This window comes from Pinus tabuliformis, chromosome 1_2 (assembly GCF_031772625.1).
Source record: "Pinus tabuliformis cultivar Carrire ecotype Pingquan chromosome 1_2, CPIR1, whole genome shotgun sequence".
NCBI lineage: Eukaryota > Viridiplantae > Streptophyta > Pinopsida > Pinales > Pinaceae > Pinus > Pinus tabuliformis.
The window spans coordinates 753,186,961-753,211,348 of NC_142298.1; the positions used below are offsets into that span (position 1 = coordinate 753,186,961).

At 40.7% G+C, this 24,388-nt stretch overlaps 1 pseudogene across 1 annotated transcript in view; it reads left to right on the plus strand.

Moving 5' to 3' along the window:
• Positions 1-24,388, plus strand: part of LOC149207962 (heptahelical transmembrane protein ADIPOR3-like) — a 127,312-nt pseudogene that overhangs the window by 81,383 nt on the left and 21,541 nt on the right. The gene's annotated exons all lie outside the window — the stretch shown is intronic.

Consider the following 24,388-nt stretch of genomic DNA (forward strand, 5'->3'; position numbering starts at 1 on the left):
CTTCGATTCGCTCCCACAACCGACGGCAACCCTCTCCCTCACTTCTTCTCCTTCTCCTCCGCGGCGGACTGCTGAATGAATTAAAAAAAAATCGTTTTTCCCATATAAAACCCCGCTGCCGCGCGCCCTCACGATTTTAAGTGAAAAAATCGCGATTTTATCGAAAAAATCGCGATTTTTTCGATAAAAATCGCTATAAAAAAAAAGGGGCGATTTTTTCGATAAAAATCGCGCTTTGAATCGGCGAAATTAAAAAATCGCGCTTTTACGATAAAATCGCGATTTTATCGCGATTTTAACAACACTGCTTCCAACCACTAAAGGGAAGTAACAATTCCTTGGTCCACCCTTCAATTGATAGGTGTTAGTGTATAATAATGTGGTAATGAACGACAAAAGATTTCATGGTTAAGTACCATGGTCAAAGGGACCAATTGATCATGGTGTCAACATCCTAAGTGTATAGATGTGAGTAGGGAGCATTCGTGGATGCATGAGATACCAACTCGGCTTGATTTTTGCACTCCTCTTGTGCGCCTTTTACTTCTTTTTGATTATTCCTTGTATTACCTGCTTATAACTCTAGGGTTAGAGCTTGCTTTGTATGATGCAACAATTTTATTACCTTAAAGTTGATTCAGTTTATTGCTCATCAGGGTTGGGACTTGCAAGGGTTCCTTTTTGATGTAATGGAGCATCATGTGCTCAAGAATCGAGTGATGGCCATATGAAGTAGGTAGAGCTCATGTTAAGCTTTTGCCCATGTGTTAATGTTTATGTTCTGGCCATATTTTTCTTTCTTTTATTTTGTTGTGGCCATGATATAATTTTTCCTCTTCTTTTCGCTGCATCAACCTCTTAGGTAAAGTTTCTAGGCCCTACTGAAGGTATGTGAATGTATGAGTGCCAAATCCCGAAGAAACCAATGACAAGTTGTACTTGAAGAATGTGTTACCACAAATTCCAGCAGGCCTTGAAGGGGGAAACCCTACAATACAAAAGCGAGACAAAGTGTTAACAATGGGGTAGAGGCCCAATGTCACCTCAACCAAAACTCCCTGCTCTTTATAGATTTTCACCAATGGGAGTAGCCCCAGTAAGAGAGGAAGATACCAATTCTAAGATAGATAGGTTGTAGATAAGGTATAAGATGATCTCACTAGGGCTCATTCAAGAGAGACACAATATAAGTTCAAAGGCTTCTTTAAGGAAGCAATTCACTCTCAATGAAAAGACCTAGAAAAGGGAGGTGCAAGACCTAGGGTTTGATGTATTTGATGATAATGGGAGTTCCAAAGGTCAAGACCAAAGAGAAAAGGTTCCTTGTGATGGATTCCAACAATTACAAGGCTCATGAAACCTTCAAGAAAGTCCTCAAGTTGAGGGAGAAGAAACTAGGGTTTCCCTCTTAGGGAAACACCTAGGGCAAGATATTTTATGGATGAAATTTGAGTGGATGCCCACCAAAATGATAGGTCATGTAGTCAAGACCTACCTCTTGATGTTTAGGCTCTCAAACCACCAAAAACCCTCCTCCCTAGAATTTCGCTTTGAGCCCTAGATTCTCCTTCCTAGCCTTTAAGGACCAAATTTAAAGAGAGAAATTTATGGTGGAAATTTCAAGATGATCATCAAGTGATAGGACTAGTGCCTTGTCCTATGGGCATATGGAGTCTAGGATGCTTAAGATAAGCCAAATTTGTTCCCAAGGAGGCCGAAATTTGATGCCCTAGCTATCAAATTTCTAGCATTTACCCATTCAATGGAAAAATGGAGTTTCATGGGAGAGATACAAGAATATCACCACTAGGAACATTCATTACATGTTATGATGAGTAATGCATACAACATTCATCTAGATATTCTTCAATAAATTGATCTTCAATTAATTAGGGCACAAAATTTAACCTAGAATCAATAGTTCCATGCATTAGACATTCAAGAAAATATATTCAACAATAGGATTTACTTACAAGATAACATGCAATATATCCTTCCATTAAACCAATAATACCTCCGAAGAATATTCAAAAATCTGCTTCCAAACGTCAAAGTGCATCCTATGATCTCCAATTCACCCACAAGAAGCAAATGCGAGTTCTGTAAAGAGGTATGAATTCACCAAGTTGATGATGATAGAGATTAAATGAGGTCTCTCTAATATATGTGTCCAATGACGTGTCTAATTTTAGCCTATTAGCCTCTCAACTAATAAAATAATGGGAAACTACTAGGTAAGATCATAAGCCGACCTTATAGCTAATGTGAAAACATAATAATTAATCCATAGGAGGGCCAAAGTGCTAATGACATGCATGCGCAGGCCTCCTTTAGGCAAGTGTTGGGCTCCTCTAATGTCAAAATGAGTGTATAGGGCTCCAAAAATTAAGTTCTAGGGGTTGGCCCCTAGACTTCCATGCAAATCATCTAGTGGACCCAAGTTTTGGGTTTGGCACACAAAAACTAGTCTCTTGGGTTTGGTGGTGGTGAAATAGCCTGTTTCTGCTCCAATGTTGAGGGCTTTGAGGATGGTGCTAGCCCTCCCATGTCTCAAGGGGTTTGACAAACCTTATCTGGGCCTCAAATCAACTACCAAACCACATGATCACTGCTAAGCCAACTGGGGTATTCTGGTCCAAGTGCATCATATCGTGAATAATATGGGGCAAAGTTCAAGCCCTCTAAGGTGTTGAGGGTGCCCATGGATATGAATGATGCTCTACAAGTGACATGAGGCCCATGGATATGAATGATGCTCTACAAGTGACATGAGGCCCATGGCTCTCAACGCTTTACATGTAGGGTGTCATATGCTCCTCAAGTGGGCTTGAGCCTTAGCTAAGTTGCCCAACCCATGATGACAACCACCTGCCAATCACACACAATATCCAATGTTGGATCTTCACCATTAGGTACACAATATCCAATGTTGGATCTTCACCATTAGGTACAATAATCTTTAGCGCATCTAAGTGGACCAAGTTTGTTAATCAAGGGAAAAATGTCAATTCATACAAGGCTTCCCTTCCAAATTTGGGGCTTTGATCACGTAATAGTGTTACCTCCCTAGGTAGGAGTGGCTAATGGGTGGCCCTATTAGGTGTTTCCAACCCCCAAGGGGAAATACAAGTACATGGTACATCCTTCAATCAATAGGTGTCATGTGAATAATGATGGAATGGAGGGGAAAAGGGGCCTCGGGGCCAAATGCCATGGTCAAAGGGGTAACAATGATGAGGAATCCACATTTTGGGCATACAAATGTGAGGGGGGAGCAATCGTGGATGCATGAGTTACCCCGGCCTTTGCTTTTCCACCCCTCTTATTGCCTTTTGTTTTTTCTTGATTTTTCTTTGTATTACTGCCTGAAGCTCTAGGAAATGAGAGCATGCTTTGAATGATGTGTACCAGGGTTAACCCCTTAGTGGTGGTGCAGTTCATCTCCCACTAGGGTTTGGGACATGCAAGGGTTCCTTTTCCATGATGTGGTAGGGAGACATTGGCCCAAGGAACTGGGTGATGTCAATAATGATAAGGGGTAGAGCTCATGCTTGGCTTATGCCCACATGTTAATGTTAATGTCTTGGCCACCTTTTGCATTTTATAATTTTCTTTCTTTTGTTTCTTGCTTGTGGCTATGATATGCTCTTTCCTTTTCTTTTAGCTGCATGAACCTCTCAAGGCAAAATTTCCAGGCCTAACCCAAATATGCAGAGAAGGGGAGGTGGTGTGCTAAATCCCAATGGACCTGTTACCCACCACCAGTGGGTGAGACCTATAGGGGAAATTTTCTCCTAGATTTGTCTTCAACCGTAGCCAGCAACCCCTTGCAGCGACCAGATAGCTTGATGTGCCACCATTCTCCGCCACTTGAGCCAGCTATTATGTGCCCTTGCCCATCTATTATGATCATATGTTTGAAGGTGGGCCTTCCAACCCCGAAGGTATGGCTTTCATTATGTAGTTGGGTATATTTGCTTGCTTTTCTTGGAAACATTTGGACATGGATTAGTGGGGGGATTCAACGGAAATAATAACTTGGTGGTTAATTTTGTGTCCTAGTCCTGCAGGATCTCCTTTATTGGCTACTAGCTTTAGGAGTGGTGCTACATGGGAAACCCTGATTTTGGTTGTGTGGTCCTGCTTCCCGACACCATATATCTCACTCCCCTCTGCTCATTATAACCTCTTTCCACATTTTTCCCATTTGGGTCGACATTTGTTCATTGGGTCCACAAGGAGTTAGCCTCCCCCTCCCCTTGTCCACACTTTGGGTCAGGGCTTGGAACGATTTCCTGGAGTTTGATGCAGCTAAAAAGAAAGTTAAAAGCATAATTTGGCCACTTACAACAGGAAATGTGCCATAAAATGCAAAAGATGGCTGGGACATAAGAATTTAGCACGTGGGCAAAAGTCAAGCATGAGCTCTATCCCCTATCATCATGGTCATCACCCTGGTTCCTAGGGCCCCTATGTGTGCCCCCTGCATCATTAAGGAACCCATGATTGTCCCAACCCCTGGTGGGCGATGAACTACCCAACCTTAAGGGGGTAATCACTGCTTTATCATACACATCATGCTCTCATCCCCTGGAGCCCCGAGCAGTTAAAAGAAAGAAAAATCAATAAAAGGCAAAAGGCATATGAAGAAGGGTGGAAAAAAAGGCCAGGGTAACTCATGCACCACGATTGCTCCCTCCTACATTCATACACCCATGTGTGGGTTTCCCTCATTGTAGCTACCCTTGTACCATGGCATGTGGCTTGGAGCCTCCCTGTTACCCCATTCCATTCCATCACTATTTCACATGACACCTGTCATTTGATGGATGTACCATGAAACTGTCACTCCCTTAGAGGTTTAAACCACCTAATAAGGTCCTTTATTAACCTCTTTCTTGAGCTTGGTGACACTTATACACTTTAGAGCCCATTTGGAAGGGCATGCCACTATGAAGTGTCCACTTTTGCCTCTTATTTGCAAGCTTATTTACTCTATTGCACTAATGAATTGTTGTACTAGAAGGCGAGTAGATGCATTGGATTTTATACATGATTGCAGGTAGGCCTTCATCTTGGGCTTGGCCTCCCTATATGGGATACAAGCCCTCCAGAGGGTTATAATGGCACTTGTAGGGTGAGCGTTGAGAGCCATGGGCCTCCACCACAACAAAGCATTCATTGCCACACCATGGGCTTCTTCAGCACCACATATTGCTTGTTAATGCCCCAACCATATAGAGGTGATGATGCACTTGGATTGCGTTGACCAAATGGTCACACACTTGACAGTTGATCGAGGGCCCAAATGGGGTGTTGTCTCATCTAGAGAGACATGGGAGGGCTTGTATCATCATTCCAACCCTTGTTGATGGAGCATCGACATGTTTGATCCAGTTGGAGACCCATGAGACCATTCATTGTGCCCCATAGCCACTTGGGAGCACCATAGATGTTTTGCTTGGAAACCAAGGGGCCAACCCCTTGGTCATCATTTTGAGAGCCCTCCTCTTCATCTTGGCACATGGAGGACTTATCTTGGCCTTCCAATGACCCTTTTGCACCATTATTCTATCATTTCAACCTCATTAGGAAGGCTTGTTGTACACTTTTGAGCTATTTGGTGGGCTTGTCACTAATAGGGTTGTTATTTTGCACATTAAAGTCATTTTTAGGGACTTATTAGGCTAATTAGACCAAATCAAATTGCTAAAGGCTCATATAAATTAAATATGAGCCTCATTTGTAATTCATCATCATTTGGATTGGGATTTCTCTTGTAAAAAGAATTTGGACCTGCAATTGATGGACAAAATTGGAAGTTTTGATGCATTTTGATGTTTGGATCTTTGCTATCTTGTCTTGGAGCTTCTATCTTGCAAATATGATGGATGGATATATTTGCTTTATCTTGTAAGTGCTATCTTGATGTTATTTTCTTTACTATGATGCATGATTAATGTATGGAATATCTTGTCACAATATAAATGTGCCCTAATTGTAATGTGAATTCATGAAAACACTGGGATTTTGAAGTATAGATAATGTGAATGAATGTTCCTAGAGGCTTGTCTTGTCTTGCAATCCTTGAAACTCCATCATCTCTTGCCAAAATGAAGTATAAATACCTCTTGTAGCTTTGTTGTTGCCTCCTAGGGTTAACAAAAAGTTGCATAGGTCTCCTTGGAAGAGTGAAATCCTTTCATCAAAGCTAATCTTGACTCCATTTCTCCCAATTGTCTAGGTACTGGTCCTAATCCTAGTTGATCAACCTTAAAACCTTATCTTTTCTCCTTTTTTTATTCTTTTTCCCTAACCCTAGAAGGCCAACTAGGGCCTAGTGAATTGCATTAGGGTGGTCATCTTGAAGAGCGAATTGGAAAGCTACTACGCTGGGGTTTCCTCTAAGTGTCTTCAAAATTTGAAGCAAATCTTGTGGCTAGATTTAGAGAAAACTCGAGCCCTAGCTCCAACATTAATTCTACCCCTAAGCTTCTTTGGTTGGCGACATTCCTTTGGTCATTTTTTCTTGAAAACTAGTTGGAAGTTAATCATTCATTGACCCCTATCATCCTTGCTTGACCTAGGCATCTCATTTCCCTTGAAATTTCGCAAACCCTGGGCCTTGCTTGGATTCTTCTAGGTCTCTCTTGTGGTCCCAAACCTTCATATGGTGGTCATCTTACATAACCCTAAGAGAGGTCTTCCCATTCCATTAGGAAGCCTTGATCTAGGTGTATCCCTTGTGTTTAGTATCCTTCCCTCTTAGGTCTAGGCCTCCTTATAAGCCTTTCTTGGAGAGCCATTGTCTTGCTTTTGAAGCAACCAAGCCATCATCTGAGTCTCTCTTTTGAATGGGCTTTGGAAATCACACTATACCTAGCCATTGATCTTATTATCCTAGTGATTTCCATTATACCGGGACTCCTCCCATCGGTGAAAGTCCATAAAGAGTAGGGGACATTGACTAAGGTGACAATTGGTCCTTGTCCCATTGTTGTCATTTGGTCTAGTAGTTGTCCTTTAGGTAACCCTCCTAAGACCTCAGCTAGATTGCGTGGCAACATGACCCATGGTCAAGTGGACCCAAAGATGGGAGTTGGTGTGTAGTGCTCATAATGTATGGAGGAAAGTGATAAGCATGGAATGGGGAAAGCAAGACCACACTATCTCAATTAGGGTTTCCCAAGTAGTGACCTTCCTAAAGCCATGGGCCATTAGGGGAGGTTTTGTTGGACTAGGATTGACGATTAGCCCCCTATTTAAGGTGAGGGAACAAAATCACAGTGAAAACCCTTCCTTCTTCCAAGTCACCCCATAATCCATGCCAAATGGCCAAATGAAAAACAAGCATAAGCACTCGACTGCATAATAAATTAAGTGCCTTTTGGGTCGGATTGCCCAACTTCCAACATGTGCTCTTGACAAAAGGGGCGAGGAAACATGCAACCAATGTAGGTGGCATAAATACAAATGGCACATCACATCAGCTACTCGGTGGCTGTCAGGGGTTGCTCCAACTAGGACATGAGTTCACTGTAGAGCGCATGATCCATGTACTCGAATAGGGAGTTCATGAAAAATCCAACAATCTCCTGGGACCGCATACCTGTAACGTACACATTACAATACAATAGTTTGGGAGCATGTGCATTGGGCACAGTTTTATCACCCATGTTTTTCATCAAATAATAAACCATATAGAAAAGTAAATCTTTTCTAGGTGCAATCTAATCTATATGCAGTCTAATCTAGCATGAGAACATAATATGGTGATGTTAGCTATGCAAAAGAGATACGTAATGCTACCTACATTACCATGCATAACATGCACACCATGCATGAGTTAAGTATAGTCATATAGCTAATGTAACCTGTTAGATGATCCAAAAATACAAAATTCATAGTTTAAAAGTTAGAATAGAATATTTAATTATTTAGGATATTTAATAAAATATTGGAGACACTTTAGAAATAGAAATAGTTGTAAAAGATATGGCATCTAGAAAGATGTCATTTCTTAGGCTCCAATATAGGAAAATAGTTAGTAGATTTGTTAGGATGGCATTTAATGTAAATGGACACTTGTTAATTAAATAAGTGATCCATAACTAGAATAGGTTAGGACATTTAGCTTATATATAGCTCATTCTCTTGATTGCAAGAGTGTTGGAGTGTTCGGGTGTAAACTCTTGCAAAATTTCTTATGTAATTTCTTTTCTTGATTAATAAAATTGTGTTTCTGAGGACACTTCTGCCATTATTGTGGTATCAGAGCAATAGTAATGCAGATGATGTGAAGGTGGAGATTTCAGCTATCTAGGCTTTTGGAAAATCTTACCAAGCAATTAATTGGTATGCATTTTGTCCAGTTTTTTTAAAAGGAAAAGAAATTTGATTATTATTATTGATTTTAGATTTTTAAATCTGAAAATCAATTCTTTTTTATTATGAACAAAAATTTTATTTCATTATCAAAATTTACTTGTAAGTTCTGTTTCATCACGTCCACGAAGCGAGAGAAGTTGATGGTGCCGCTGATTTCTTCACGTTTAATGATCTTTTTAAGTTTTGCTTGAGTGAGATTCCCTTTTTGGAAAACGCTGCACACAACCTTCACTGCTTAACGCAACCTTCAAGCACTGCGTCTTTCACTACTTAACGCAACCCTCTGACTGTATCTTGGTCCATATCCTGAATCTTGCCATTGCTCATACCTTACTCCTAGTGGAATATCTGGTGACTAGCCAAACCTTGCTCCTTGCAAAGGGTCTTGCCTTTGACTATGCCTTGTTCCCATCCTTGTTCTTGGGATTGATCATATCTAAGTACAGGAGGAACAAAAGTTCTGACAATACTTTCTGCAACACTTGGATTTGAACCTTCAACTCCAAATTGCATTTGAAAAAACCAAGGTCATTCAGTGACTGCGCTTCTAAATTCTGTGCCAGCTGACGCCCAGTTGTTACAAACATATTGCAATTCGCTTGCAGATCTTGTACAGAGAGGCTAGAGCTACCACTTTGTGCAGCAACGTTTTGATATTTTTGTGCCACCATTGCTAACTGATTTACCTGGGGTGCTACCAAACCTGCGAGGTAAAAGCTCCTCGTGATTTCTTGCACAGAATTCCCAAGACAAAATCTTCAACTCAGAAGTGAACCGTAGGGTGCAATTGGAATCGAATCTGTTGTTATCATCGTTGAGATCTCGGGGAGATCGAACAAAAAATCCAAGGCGGATTTCTCGAAGCCATTGATTGCATTGATTGTCCAAGTTGTGTGTCAAGCAGAAGCCCCAACTCTCTCGACGCACCTCTAGAGCCAATATCAGGGAAGCAGAGTTTGTTTCTGGCATTGTTTACTTCTCCAATAAAACATTAAAGGCAATTTCTTGAATTCGTTTTTAATGAGAGTTTTAAAAGTATTGAAAGGAAAAATTTATTATTGGAGAGAAGATATGTTTTTTCATTTCTTAAATTTGTAATTTTTAGGAGAGATGAGAAATGTTGATAATTTTTTTTTAAGTGGAGTTATAAGGTGTAATTATTCTTTTTGAATTTTGTTTATTTCTAGGAATATTTTTGGGAGTGATAAGGGATTTGTAACATTATTGAAGTGATAAGGTGTGAAGGGATTGTTTGAATTTTTGGAGTAATAAGGGGAAATTTTGTAATTTTGTAATTTGTAAATTTGGGGTGCTAACATTGTAACTCAAAGTAATTTTTTACTTTGAGGGGGGGTTAGAGTATGTTTTTTGAAGAAAAAATTGCAAGAGAATTGTAAACCAGTCAAATTTTGAAAGATTTCATTGTAAATTCTTAAGAGAATATGACTAGAGCCAAGTGCAAAGCGTAGTCATTTTTCTCCTTGAACGACTATACGAGGGTCAAGGCCAAGCCCTTATAGATCGTTTTTTGCGTGCACTTGTTTCTCATCTTGATTTTCTTGTGCTTGATTTCTTTTGGTGCAAAGATTCTACACTACAATGTCGAAGTTAGTTAATTTGTTCTCTAATTCTGATAAGCTTGAAGGGGCAAAATCATACAAGACATGGAAACGTCTCATAGAAAGTACTTTAATTTAAAATGAACTTTGGCAAGGTATATGTGATGGAGATGTTAAGCCTAATAAACCCACAGATGCAGCTTTGTTAGCAAAGTGGGAAATAAAAAATGCCAAGGCATTAGCTGTAATCAAATCTTCAGTTAATAATGAGATGTATATTCATATTGAAAACGCCTCAATGCATGGTCTGCTTTGCGTACTTTCAAAGATCTATTTGATACACAACCTTTATCAAAAAAGGTTGATCTTCAATTAAAGTTACTTAAACAGAAATTGACTGAAGGAGGAGATGTTCTTGAATATATTTGTAGGCTTAAAAACATTAAGTAAGAAATAGTAAATGCCGAATTTCCAATAGTAGATGATAGTTTCATGACTACAATTTTAATTGTTGGATTGCCTTCCTCATACACTCATTTTTTGGAAACTTTACAAGTAATCAAAAAGCTATATAAATTAAAGTTTGATGAGCTAAATGAAATGCTAGCTCAACATGACAAAACTTTTGGGAAGAAGAAACAAATTGGGGAAGATTTCTTCTTCACAAAGGCCAGCACAAGTAAGGGGACAGTTCTAGAGGCAGAGGAAGGGGACATTTCAATCAAAATCTAGCAGGACACAGTGGACAAGGTCGTGGTAGAAGCCAAAGTAGAGGAAACAACATCAATAGAGGCAACAATTCAGCACGAGTCAACTTTCAAGCCAGAGGCTATCATCAAGGAAGAGGACAAAGTCTAAGCAGAGGACAAACTCAAAACAAAGGTCAAAGCAGAGGTAGAGGACAGAATCAAGGCAAAGGCAAAGATTTAAGTCAAATTGTTTGCAGAAGATGTAACAAAGTTGGCCATTTTGCTGAGGATTGTAGAACTTCCATTGATAAAATTCCAAAGTTTCATCAAAACACAACACAATTTGCAAATGATCAAGATGATCATGATGACTCAGAATATGTTTTCACTACAATTCAAAGCTCAGAATCAACAACATTACAGGTCTCAACTTATCTTAAAAGTGATTATGAAGATGCTTGGATTTTAGATACAGGAGCAACCCAACACATGACTTTTCAACGTGACTTCTTTTGGAACTTCCAACAATGCCATCTCAATTCAATCTTTCTTGCTGATGATACAAAACATACTCCTTATGGAAAAGGTGTAGTTAAAATTTATCTACCTGGCATTGGAGAAAGAATGATTTCAAATGTATCGTATATACCAACCTTTAAAAAGAATTTGTTGTCTTTACTCACGATTCGACAAGCAGGGCATCTGGTGGTTATGGAGGATGGCATAGTTAAAATCAACTCTATCAAACAGAATATGAAAACAATGATGATAGGATATGAAGATGGAAAACTGTTAAGGATGAAAGGGACAATTATTCCAAGGAATTCTGACTTTGCAGGGGCAGCAAGTACAAATATTTCACCTATAAGGTTGTGGCATGTAAGATATGGACATCTAAACTTTGAAAGTCTCTCTCAACTGCAAAAACAGGGAATGGTTAAAGGCCTTCCAACTTTCAAGAAAGAAAATGCAAGATGTGAAGCTTGCATTTATGGCAAACAAAATCGAGAGACTTTTCCAACAAGTTCATGGCGAGAAAACAGGTGTTTGCAATTGGTTCACAGTGACGTTTGTGGACCCTTACAAACTTCGCTAGGAGGATGCATATATTTCTTACTCTTTGTTGATGATTTTAGCAGGATGACTTGGGTTTATTTTTTGAAGCAAAAATCAGAAGCATTTGAAAAGTTTAAAACTTTTCGCAAACTTGTTGAAAATGAAGTCAAAGAGAAGATTGACACTCTTAGAACAAACAATGGAGGAGAATTCACTTCTAATGAATTCCAAATGTATTGCAGGGATAATGGTATAAAACGCCATCTTACAAATGTATACACTCCAAAGCAAAATAGAGTAGTAGAAAGAATGAATCACACCTTATTAAGAATGACGAGATCTATGTTAACTTTCAAAAAGTTATGTCCTATATATTGGGCAAAAGCAATCTATACAACTGTCTACTTAAGGAACATATCTCCAACTGCTTCTTTAGACGAAATTACACCTTATGAGGCATGGTTTGGTTTCAAACCTCAAGTTAAACACCTTAGGGTTTTTGGATCAATATGCTATGCCCTAGTTCTGAAAGAAAAATGAACTAAGCTTGACCCACGAAGTTTGAAATGCACAATGATTAGGTATTTTGATGAGAAGAAAGGGTACGAACTTTTGTCTAATGGGAAATTTATTGTCAGCAGGGATGTAATTTTTGATGAAATTGAGAGTAAGAGTGCTGAAGAAATAGAAAGTCATCTTCAAAAGTTGGAAACAAAAGGTGATAAAAAGAACGGAAAAATGCAAAGTCAACCAAATTCACAAAATTGGTATGAACTTGATTTTCCTTCATCTGGAGATGATTCATCTAGTCCATCTACTTCATCAGCACTGTCTGGGTCTTCTAGCAGTTCATCTGAATCTCCTAGCAGCAGCAGTTCATTTGACAGTGGTTCTCCACCCCCAGAATCTTTAGTTGATCGATGAACATCATTTTACATTAATCCTCTTTACAATGATGGTGATTATTCAGATCCCCAAACAAGTGAACATCAACTGCCAAAATGGGCAGTTCAACTTTTGAAAGATGTAAGGCCTGATGAGCAGAATAAAACAGGAACAAGGGGGTCACACAGAAGTGAAGGAAATTTTGCCTTGATAACAAATGATTTTATTGAACCTTCCACATACAAAGAGGCAGTAAAACATAAAGAATGGCAACAGGCTATGATTGAAGAATATCAGGGCGATTAGACAACAATACTTGGAAACTTGTTGATTGTCCTCAAAGTGTTAAACCCATCGGATGCAAATGGGTTTATAGAATTAAGTACAAACAAAATGACGACATCGACAAGTACAAAGAAAGACTTGTTGCTAAGGGTTTTGCACAGCAGGAAGGCATTGATTATGAGGAAACTTTTGCCCCTACAACAAAATGGAACACCATCAGCTTAACACTTGCATTAGCAGCACAAAAAGGGTGGAAAGTTCATTAGATGGATGTAAAAAGTGCTTTCCTCAACAGATATTTACAGGAAGATGTATATATGACACAACCACCAGGTTTTGAAATTGAAGGGCATGAACATAAAGTCTGCAGACTGATCAAGGCTTTATATGGATTAAAACAAGCTCCACGAGCTTGGTATGCCAAAATGGACAAATACCTTCGGAAAATTGGCTTTCAACGAAGTGAATTTGATGATACCTTGTATTTACGCCAACAAGGTAAAAATCTGGTGATTCTTGTTATGTATGTAGTAGATGATTTGATCGTCAGTGGCAGCAATGATGATCATATTGTACAGGTGAAAAAAGAGTTACATGCAGGTTTTAAGATGACATATTTGGGACTACTTCACTACTATCTTGGAGTTGAAGTATTCCAACGTCCACATCATATTTTCATTTCTCAAGAGTAATTATGCAACAAAAGTTCTTCAACGATTTGGAATGCAGGATTGCAAGCCCATTCTTACCCCCATGGAACAAAACTTGAAACTTTCAAAATTTGAAGGGGGGGAAATGGTGGACAGCACTACTTATAGACAGTTGATTGGTAGCCTGATTTATTTGACAACCACTTAGCCAAATCTATCTTATGCAGTCATTATTCTTTCACGCTTTATGCAAGAACCACGAGACAACCACTAGAATGCAGCCAAAAGGGTTCTTTGATATATCCAAGGAATAAAAGATTTTGGTCTTCTTTACAAAAAGACTAAAAACTTTGTACTTGGTGGATTTTCAGATGCCGACTTTGCTCGAAGTATTGATGATCAAGCATCAACCTCAGGTTATTTAATGAACATGGGGTCAACTGCAGTGTCTTGGAGTTGCAAGAAGCAAGCTACAGTGGCCACTTCTTCAACAGAAGCAAAATACATATCAACATGGGAAGCAACATGTGAAATTGTTTGGTTGTGCAAAGTTTTGCAGGACTTGGGAATTCCTCAAATAGAAGCTACATCTTTATTCATCGACAACTAGTCAGCCATAAAGCTTGCCAAGAACCTAGTTTTTCATTAAAAAACAAAGCATGTGGACACCAAGTATCATCACATTAGAACGCTCATTGTAAAGGATGTCATCAAGCCGATTTATTGTCCTTCCGAAGATCAAATCTCTGATATTTTTACAAAACCACATAAAATTTACTAAGTTCAGAGATGAACTTGGTATTTGTTGTAATGTATCTTTGGATCATAGGGGGGAATGTTAGATGATCCAAAAATACAAAAATCATAGTTTAAAAATTAGAATAGAATATTTAATTATTTAGGATATTTAATAAAATATTGGAGACACTTTAGAAATAGAAATTGTTGTAAAAGATATGGCATCTAGAAAGATGTCATTTCATAGGCTCCAATATAGGAAAATAGTTAGTAGATTTGTTAGGATGGCATTTAATGTAAATGGACACTTGCTAATTAAATAAGTGATCCATAACTAGAATAGTTTAGGACATTTAGCTTATATATAGCTCATTCTCCTGAATGCAAGAGTGATGGAGTATTTGGGTGTAAACTCTGGCAAAATTTCTTATGTAATTTCTTTTCCTAATTAATAAAATTGTGCGTCTGAGGACACTTCTGCCATTATAACTAGTATATCATTAAATCAATGTAGCAACATTTTCCCTTATGAATGATTATGAGGCAGGGCACCCAAATATCACATTTTCCATTGCAAGATTTACTTGACGAATGGTAAGGGTGGGAGGCAGGAACATATGAGGACCATGTATTAAGGATCATGGATGAGGAGGGAAAAGAGGAATCCAACTTGTGCCACCTTTCTTGCAACGAAAGAATTGACAATTCAACGACCAAGCTCATAAACTTTTGATGAAGAGCAAGCTCAGGCATATCCTCCTTATGACATGAAGAGATAGATGGTTCATACATATCCACAATCACATCATCCTGATTATCAAGGAAAGAACAAGGTGTGCTACAATCATCATATCTTGGGAAGAACCACAACCCCCTTTCAAGGTGTTGAGGAGATTCCTCAATTTCATGGCTCCCAAGAGATTCATTAAGAGGGGCATCAAGCTCCTCTTGGCTACTAATGACATCATGATCATTTGATTGAGGATCATCATCATGAAACATATAAAATAGGCCTTTCCAGTGAGCCATTTCTTGCCATGGAAATTTTCATAAGATTCAGATATGGAGTTGCCAGGGTGAACTTGAAATTCCTTGAAAGATGCTTGCTTCACTCGACAAGCATTGACTTTGAGGCTTAATGAATAACTAGGGCTTTGTTCTTCCAATGGAGTCGCCAAATACGGAGTTGTATTGTCATATGAGAATAAGACACACGCTTCGTGTCCCCGACAACGATGCCAAAAATGTTACCACAAAATCTATCAAGCCTTGGAGAGGGAAACCCCATAAGACAAAAGCTAGAAAAAGTGCTAACAATGGGATAGAGGCCCAATGTCACTTTAGCCAAAACACCCTGCTCTTTATGGATTTTCACCGATGGGAGGAGTCCTAGTAAGAGAGGAAGAGACCAACTCTAAGATAGATAGGTTGTAGATAAGGTATACGATGATCGCACTAGGGCTCATTCAAGAGAGAGACACAATATAAGTTCAAAGGCTTCTTTAAGGAAGCAATTTGCTCTCAATGAAAAGACCTAGAAAAGGGAGGTGCAAGACCTAGGTTTTGATGTATTTGACGATAATGGGAGTTCCAAAGGTCAAGACAAAAGAGAAAAGGTTCCTTGTGATGGATTCCAACAATTACAAGGCTCACAAAACCTTCAAGAAAGTCCTCAGGTTGAGGGGCAAGAAACCAGGGTTTCCATCTTAGGGATGAAATTTGAGTAGATGCTCACCAAAATGATAGGTCATGTAGTCAAGACCTACCTCTTGATGTTTAGGTTCTCAAACCTCCAAAACCCTCCTCCCTAGAATTTCACTTTAAGCCCTAGATTCTCCTTCCTAGCCTTTAAGGATTGACTTTAAGGAGAGAAATTTATGGAGGAAATTTCAAGATGATCATCAAGTGATAAGACTAGTGTCTTGTCTTATGGGCATATAGTGTCTGGGATGCTTAAGATAAGCCAAATTTGTTCCCAAGGAGGCCAAAATTTGATGCCCTAGGTATCAAATTTCCAACATTTACCCATTCAATGGAAAAATGGAGTTTCGTAGGAGAGTTACAAGAAGATCACCACTAGGAACCTTCGTTACATGTTATGATGAGTAATGCATACAACATTCATCTAGATATTCTTCAATAAATTGATCTTCAACAAATTAGGGCACAAAATTTAACCTAGAATCGATCGTTCCACGCATTAGACATTCAAGAAAATATATTCAACAATAGGATTTACTTACAAGATAACATGCAACATATCCTTCCATTAAACTAAGAATAGCTCCAAAGAATATCCAAAAATCAACTTCCAAACATCAAAGTGCATCCTATGATCTCCAATTCACCCACAAGAAGCTAGTGCGAGTTCTCTAAAGAGGTCCGAATTCATCAAGTTGATGATGATAGAGATCAAATGAGGTCTCTCTAATATATATGTGTCCAATGATGTCTAATTTTAGCCTATTAGCCCCTCCACTAACAAAATAATGGGAAAATACTAGGTAAGGTCACAAGCCGACCTTATAGCCAATGTGAGAACATAATAATTAACCAATAGGAGGGCTGAAATGCTGATGTCATGCCTGTGTAGGCCTCCTTTAGGCAAGCGTTGGGCTCCTCTAGTGCCAAATTGATTGTAGAGAGCTCCAAAATCAAGGTCTAGGGGTTAGCCCCTAAACTTCCATGCAAGTCATTTTGTGGACCCAAGTTTTGGGTTTGGAGCACAAAATATGGTATCATGAGTCTCTTGGTGGTGAAATAGCTTGGTTCTGCTCCTACGTTGAAGGCTGTAAGCATGGTGCTAGCCCTCCCATGTTCAAGGGTGAGACAAACCTCATTTGGGCCTCGGATCAACTGCCAAACCGTATAATCACTGCTAAGTTGGCTAGGGCATGCTGGCCCAAGTGCATCATGTTGTGAATAATATGGGGCAAAGTGAAAGCTTGCTGAGGTGGTGACAGTGCCCATGGATATGAATGATGCTCTACAAGTGATAGGAGTCCCATGGGTCTCAAAGCTTCACTTGTAGGGCATCATATGCTCCTCGAGTGGGCTTGAGCCCCAGCTAAGTTGCCCAACCCATTATGAAAACCACCTTCTAATCACACACAATATCTAGTGCTGCGTCCTCACCATTAGGTACAATAATCATTAGTGCATATAAGTGGACCAAGCTTGTAAATCAAGGGAAAAATGACACTTCATACAAAGATTCCCTTCCAAATTTGGGGGTTTGATCATGTTGAAGTGTTAGCTCCCTAGGTAGGAGTGGCTAATGGACAACCCTATTAGGTGTTCCTAGCCCCCAAGGGAAAAGACAAGTCCTTGGTACATTCTTCAATCAATAGGTGTCATGTGAATAATGATGGAACAAAGGGGAAAAGGGGGTAGCATTGATGATAAATTCCACATTCTGGGCATACAAATGTGAGGAAGGAGCAATTGTGGATGTATGAGTTACCCAACCTTTATTTTTCCACCCCTCTTATTGCCTTTTGTTTTTTCTTGATTTTTCTTTGTATTACTGCCTGAAGCTCTAGGGAAAGAGAACATACTTTGAATGATGTGTAGTAGTGGTAAGCCCCTTAGTGGTGGGGCAGTTCATCACCCACCAGGGGTTGGGACATGCATAGGTTCCTTTTCCATAATGTTGTAGGGAAACATTGGCCCCATGAACTAGATGATGGGCATAATGATAAGGGGTAGAGCTCATGCTTGGCTTTTGCCCACATGCTAATGTTAATATCCCAGGCTCCAGCCATCTATTGCATTTTATAATATTCTTTCTTTTGTTTCTTGCTTGTGGCCATGATATGCTCTTTCCTTTTCTTTTAGCTGCATGAACCTCCTAGGGCAAAATTTCCAGGCCCAACCCAGATATGTGGAAAAGGGGAGGGGGTGTGCTAAATCCTAGTGGACCCATGGTCAAGTGGACCTGGAGATGGGAGATGGAGTATAGGGCTTATAATGTATGGAGGGAAGTGATAAGTATGGAATGGGGAAAATGTGACCACACTATCTCAATCAGGGTTTTCCAAGTAATGCCCTTCCTAAATCCATGGGCCATTAAGGGAGGTCCCACTGGACTAGGATTGAAGATTAACCCCCTATTTAAGGTGAGGGAACAAAACCATGGTCAAAACCCTTCCTTCTTCCAAGTCACCCCATAATCCATGCCAAATGGCCAAATGAGAAACAAGCATAAGCACCTAATTGCATAATGAATAAAGTACCTTTTGGGTCGGATTTCCCACCTTGCAACATGTGCTCTTGACCAATGGGTGGGGAAACTTATAATTGGTGCAGGTGTCGGAGATGAGAACCACACATCGCATCAACTACTCGGTGGTTGGTAGGGGTTGCTGGATGTTGGCTGGAAAAGATGACCACGAGAAAAATCTCCTATGGGCTCGCCCACTTTTGGTGGGTAACAGAATGGAGGTGAGATATGGGGGCTTGTAATGTGGCATGGAAGATGTTAAATATTATATACAGAGGATGAAACATGTTATCTGAATCATGGATTTCTAGGTAGTGCCCATCCTATAACACAAAGGGCCTTAAGGAAGGTCCCATTGGACTAGGGTTCAAGATTAACTCCCTTGGTGAGGTGAGAGAACAAGAATATGGTCAAGGTATGTCAATCTTCCAAATCACCCCATTATCCATAATAAATGCCCAAAACAAACAAGTATAAGCACCCAATTGCAAAATGATCGAAGTACTGCCCACCTTCATCCAAGTGCTAATGCCGGATGGTGAGAGGCACATGGCATATCATCGTCTACTGGTGGCTGGTAGGGGTTGTTGGTTGCCTGGTTGACCGGTTGGCTCTCAAATGTAGCAACAAATTTTCATCCTACGAGGTTATTCGTTTTGCTGGCTGTCGGTTGGAAGAGATGACCACGAGAAAAATTCTCCTATGGGGTCGCCCACTTTTGGTGGGTAACAGAATGGAGGTGAGATATGGGGCTTGTAATGTGGCATTGAAGGTGTTAAATATAATATACAGAGGATGAAACATGTTATCTCAATCATGTATTTCTAGGTAGTGCCCATCCTATAACACAAAGGGCCTTAAGGGAGGTCCCACTGGACTAGGGTTCAAGATTAACTCCCCCGATGAGGTGAGAGAACAAGAATATGGTCAAGGTATGTCAGTCTTCCAAATCACCCCAGTATCCATACTACATGCCCAAAACAAACAAGTATAAGCATCCAATTGCAAAATGATCAAAGTACCTTTTGAGTAGCTGCCCACCTTCATCCAAGTGCTAATGCCTGATGGTGAGAGGCACATGTGTTAAGATTAGGTATGTTCTATGCTAGAGCAATTTATTTAAATTTTCACAGTTAGCAATGACATCAGCGTTATGATAAACTGCAGATAGAACATAAATATAAAACGCAGAAGACAAGCCAAGGCAAGAGGACACAAGATATGGCGCGAGCCAGGGACAATCCCCACAATGTGTGGGGAAACCCTTTGATCAAATCTTCTTTTATCTTCAAAGTTCAGCAGAGAAAGAGAGAGATAATACAAATACATAAAACTGAGATTTTATGATAGCAGTGGAAGGCACTTCATTATGACAGTCTTCAATCATGCTGAAGCATATCCTGATGCAGCATTCCTCAAATTGCTAGCTGCTCCAACAATTCTGGTTGCAGCCCCAAACTCCCTTGACTGTGATGAATGGCTGATCTGAACAATCTCCAAACAGTCCTAAGACAGCATCCCCAAGGTAACCATTGCTATGGTGCTATGGCCTGTGGCCTAGCACATTGCAACACGGAAGAGAATGTCTTCAAAACATCACCAATGCAGCAACCAACGCAACAACACTTGCAATCATCCTAACTGTGTATAAATACTGATTTATGGAGTAGACTGTGATACTGCTCCCTCTCATTGCATCGAGATTGTGATGGTCAATGAGATTAGGACTGTGGCTTTACTTTCACCAATATTGTAACCAGGAAGGAGCACAGATACATATAAATATATATATACTGAGACTATTAGCAGAGCTGTTGTGATATCACTGATATACATATCAAGATTGCAAGGAGGCAGATCCATATACTGTGAGACTAACTGTGCCAAGATGGTAAGACTCCATTCACAGAAATGCTGAGATTGACATCACAAGAATTGTGACTATGCCGAGAATGAATCTAGCCCAGAATGCATATTAATACAGCGTCCTCATCCGAAGTCTTTTCTGCTCCATCCATCCAAGATCTATCTTGACTGCACCTTTAATTTACAGGTATGCTGAGAATGATACTAGCACAGAATTCCTTGCGTCCTCTTGTCATGCGTTCCTTAGATCTGAGATCATACGTATTGCCATGAGACTAGCTCGGGTTATGACTGAGGCTTCTTCCACTAAGTCATTGCTGCGATTAGATGACTGCGTGGAAAGTGTCTTCATGACAGCGTATCTATATGGCTGCGTATTGAGTGTTTCAGGACTGCGTTTAGATGATAGCGTATCTCCATGCTAATATATGGCTGCGTATGAAGTGTTTCCATGATTACAGTGTGTCTCCCATTACAGCGCATGACTAGGGCCTGCGTATAAGTCGTAAAGTGTTTTCATGATTACAACGTGTCTCCCATTACAGCGCATGACTAGGGCCTGCGTATAAGACTTTTAGACAGCATATAAATTTAGCTGCGTTAATTTGCCAGCGTATATGATGATATATATATGCCATGACCTGCGTATATATATTTTGCCACTGCCTGCAAATATATATATCTTGCTGCGTTATATATTGCTGCATTGTATGCCTGCGTGTGTGTATATATATGAGTCTTCATGAAACTGCGTGACTGGAGTTTCTATGCCCTGATCTATGCCGCCTGATCCATATACAATACAGGATGCTGAGAGTATCAACAATTTGCTGCGTCCTTCATGAAGCCATGACTGCACCTAAAACTATGGTGCAGTGAATACCCTACTGCGGATTTGACTGTAGCTACCCTTGATGACTGCGGCTCCCTTTATATTGCTGCGACTATCCTTTATGATTTGAACAGCGTATTAGTACCTGCGTTTAGGGCTGCATAGGGCTGTAGTTCATCACAACGTATAGAGTATAGTAAGATCTCCCTTATTCTTCTTGCTGCGTATAGACTTCTTCATGACCGATGCTTCTGCGTTTTAGATTAGGGCATCATTTGTATATAGGCCAGTGTATTCTCTTGTTCTCTCCTTCTCCAAAAACCCAAGACGTGGAGAGGAGATCACCTCAAGAATACATGTGTAAAATGACTTCAAGTCCTCATCAATTTATACTAAAACGTGGATGATGAATAGACACGTCGGTTGGGCTTCTAGAGCCTACATAAGAGCTGGTCGGCTTGACTATAATTACATAAACAAAATAAATTCATATCTCCATAAATACTTATCGGAATCGGATGATCTTTGGATCAATCCTACACCTCTCGACGAGAGGGATCCAATAAAAATATCAGCTGCCATAAATAAGCCGACCCACATGGAGTTTGGCCCTAGTTGCCAATTTAACACTCCCTCTCAACTAGGGAGAACTCCATCCGCTGATCCATATGTACGACTGTACTATCTCTGCCATTAGTGCCTTGCACTACTCTGCCTAGCTCTGCTGGCTCTACTCAGCTCTGCTGGCTTTGCTTTGCTCTGCTCAGCTCTGCTCAGCGCTGCTGGCTCTGCTAGCTCTGCTCTGCTCAGCACTGCTGGCTCTGCTAGCTCTGCTCTGCTCAGCGCTGCTGGCTCTGCTCATCTCCGCTGAACTATGAAGAAGAAGAATTGATCGAGAATGAGTCATATCATTCTCTACTGACCTGAAGTCAGTCTCAGAGTGCATACCACTAGTCCCAGACCAGTCTCAACTGACCCGAAGTCAGCTTCATAGTAAGTACCACTCCTACCACTGGTCCCAGACCAGTATCGCAGTCTCAGAGAGTGTACCACTGGTCCCAGACCAGTCTCAACCGACCCGAAGTCAGCGTCATAGTATGTACCACTCTCACTGGTCCCAGACCAGTACTGCACTGACACGAAGTCAGTCTCGGAGTATGTACCACTGGTCCCAGACCAGTCTCGGCCGACCCGAAGTCAGCGTCATAGCATGTACAACTCCTACTACTGGTCCCAGACCAGTATCATTGATCCCAGATCAATGGAGGACATCCTAGCGTAGGGAGTACGGTAGATACAACGATGCGTCCATCGGTACTACTATGGTCCCTAACTTCATTTCCCTGCTCATTGATCAGATGAGAGGTACTTCCCATGAGTCCCAGACTGCATGGGTAGGATGCCTCGACAGGAGAACTTAATCAATCCTGTCCTCACAGGAGAACACATCAATCCTGCTACAATCGCCATGGAGAACACATCAATCCAGGCTGCCATGGAGAACACATCAATCCAGGCCTCACAGGAGAACACATCAATCCTGCTACAATCGCCATGGAGAACACATCAATCCAGGCCTCACAGGAGAACACATCAATCCTGCTACAATCGCCATGGAGAACACATCAATCCAGGCCTCACAGGAGAACACATCAATCCTGCTACAATCGCCATGGAGAACACATCAATCCAGGCCTCACAGGAGAACTAATCATCCTGCTACACAAGAGAGCGAATCATCTTGTCCCACAAGAGAGCGAATCATCTTGTCCCACAAGAGAGCGAATCATCTTGTTTCAGCGCACACCACCAGGGGAGGGTGAGTCACCCTGTGGTCGTATGTTGCTCCAATATAACTGCAAGCCCCCCAAAGCTCCTAGAGCTCAATGTATGCAACATGCAGGACCCTTTTACAAAGGTCTCTCGACGACTCCAAGTCGTTCGGGAAAATCACAAATTTGATCTTTCCTCAGGGCTCTGTCCTGTACATCATCTCAGTGCGATGGAGCCTCCTTAATCATCGACTTACCATATCCCAAATAAGGCAATATTTGATGTCTATCTGCTGGAGCAATTGTCAAATACAGGATTCCTCAATAATCGAATCCCACAAGAGCTTCAGCAACCAGACTGCCTCACAGGAGGCCATACTATCAACAATGTATTCTGCCTTGGTGGTGCTCAGGGTCACCGACTTCTGCTTCCTGCTCATCCAGGATATCGAGGCAGATTCCAAAGAGAAACAACACTGAGAAGTGCTCTAGTGATCCTCCATACTGCCTGCCCACTCATCATTCGAATAATCATGTGGTTTCATATTTTTGGCAGTGTATCTCAATTCACGAGAGATTGTGCCCTGAAGATATCTTAGAAGATTCTTGGCACCAATCTAGTGAGGCTAAACCAAATATGAGCTCGCCATGCTAACTGCAACACAGATGTCTGGACGGAGGTTCTCCAAGAACATCAATGCGAATGAGTTTATGAAACTCAGAGGCATTTCCCAAATCTGGTCTGACATCATTACCATATAACTTCTGAAAGTTAAGATCCTCGAGGCAGTCACAAGCTTGCAGCTTATCTTCCCACATTCAGAATCCAACTCCCTCTGTCTCCTATAAATGAGAGGGTCTGCACCTGTCAGACATAGGTGCCGGTACGAGAGGTTTATCATTCACAACCTTCAAGTAATGGTTTGGATCGGTTTCACTCCTAGTGAATCTCAGCTGCATTAGACAGCTATCAATCCTCTCATATTATGCCCGAGGTGTTTTTCTTCAAGCCATAGAGGGCTTTCTTCCACCTGTATACATGAGATTCCTTGATCATGATTCTCAAACTCCTCGGGTTGTTCCAAACCTGTGAACCTGCTGCATGAGGGGAAGGGTCCCCTTATAATATTTTCCTTTGGTACATTTCAGACATGTACCTTCATGCTTCCTTTTGAATTCAGGCATCCTAGTCATCATCTGACTCACAGACCTCCGGAGCTGAGTCAATGGACATGGTCCCTAGTGGACTTCCTGCAACTTGATACAACCCTGAACTCAAAAACATCTTTAAAAGATCTATTTTCAAACACATACCTTTCCATCGATAAGTGCCACCTTGCAACCTTTGACTTCCATTTCCGAGATGGACATCAGGTTCGATCAGGTATATAAAAGAGATTTTGGGGTTCCTTGCTTTCGTGGAAGAGTCGACCATTTCCTTGATGA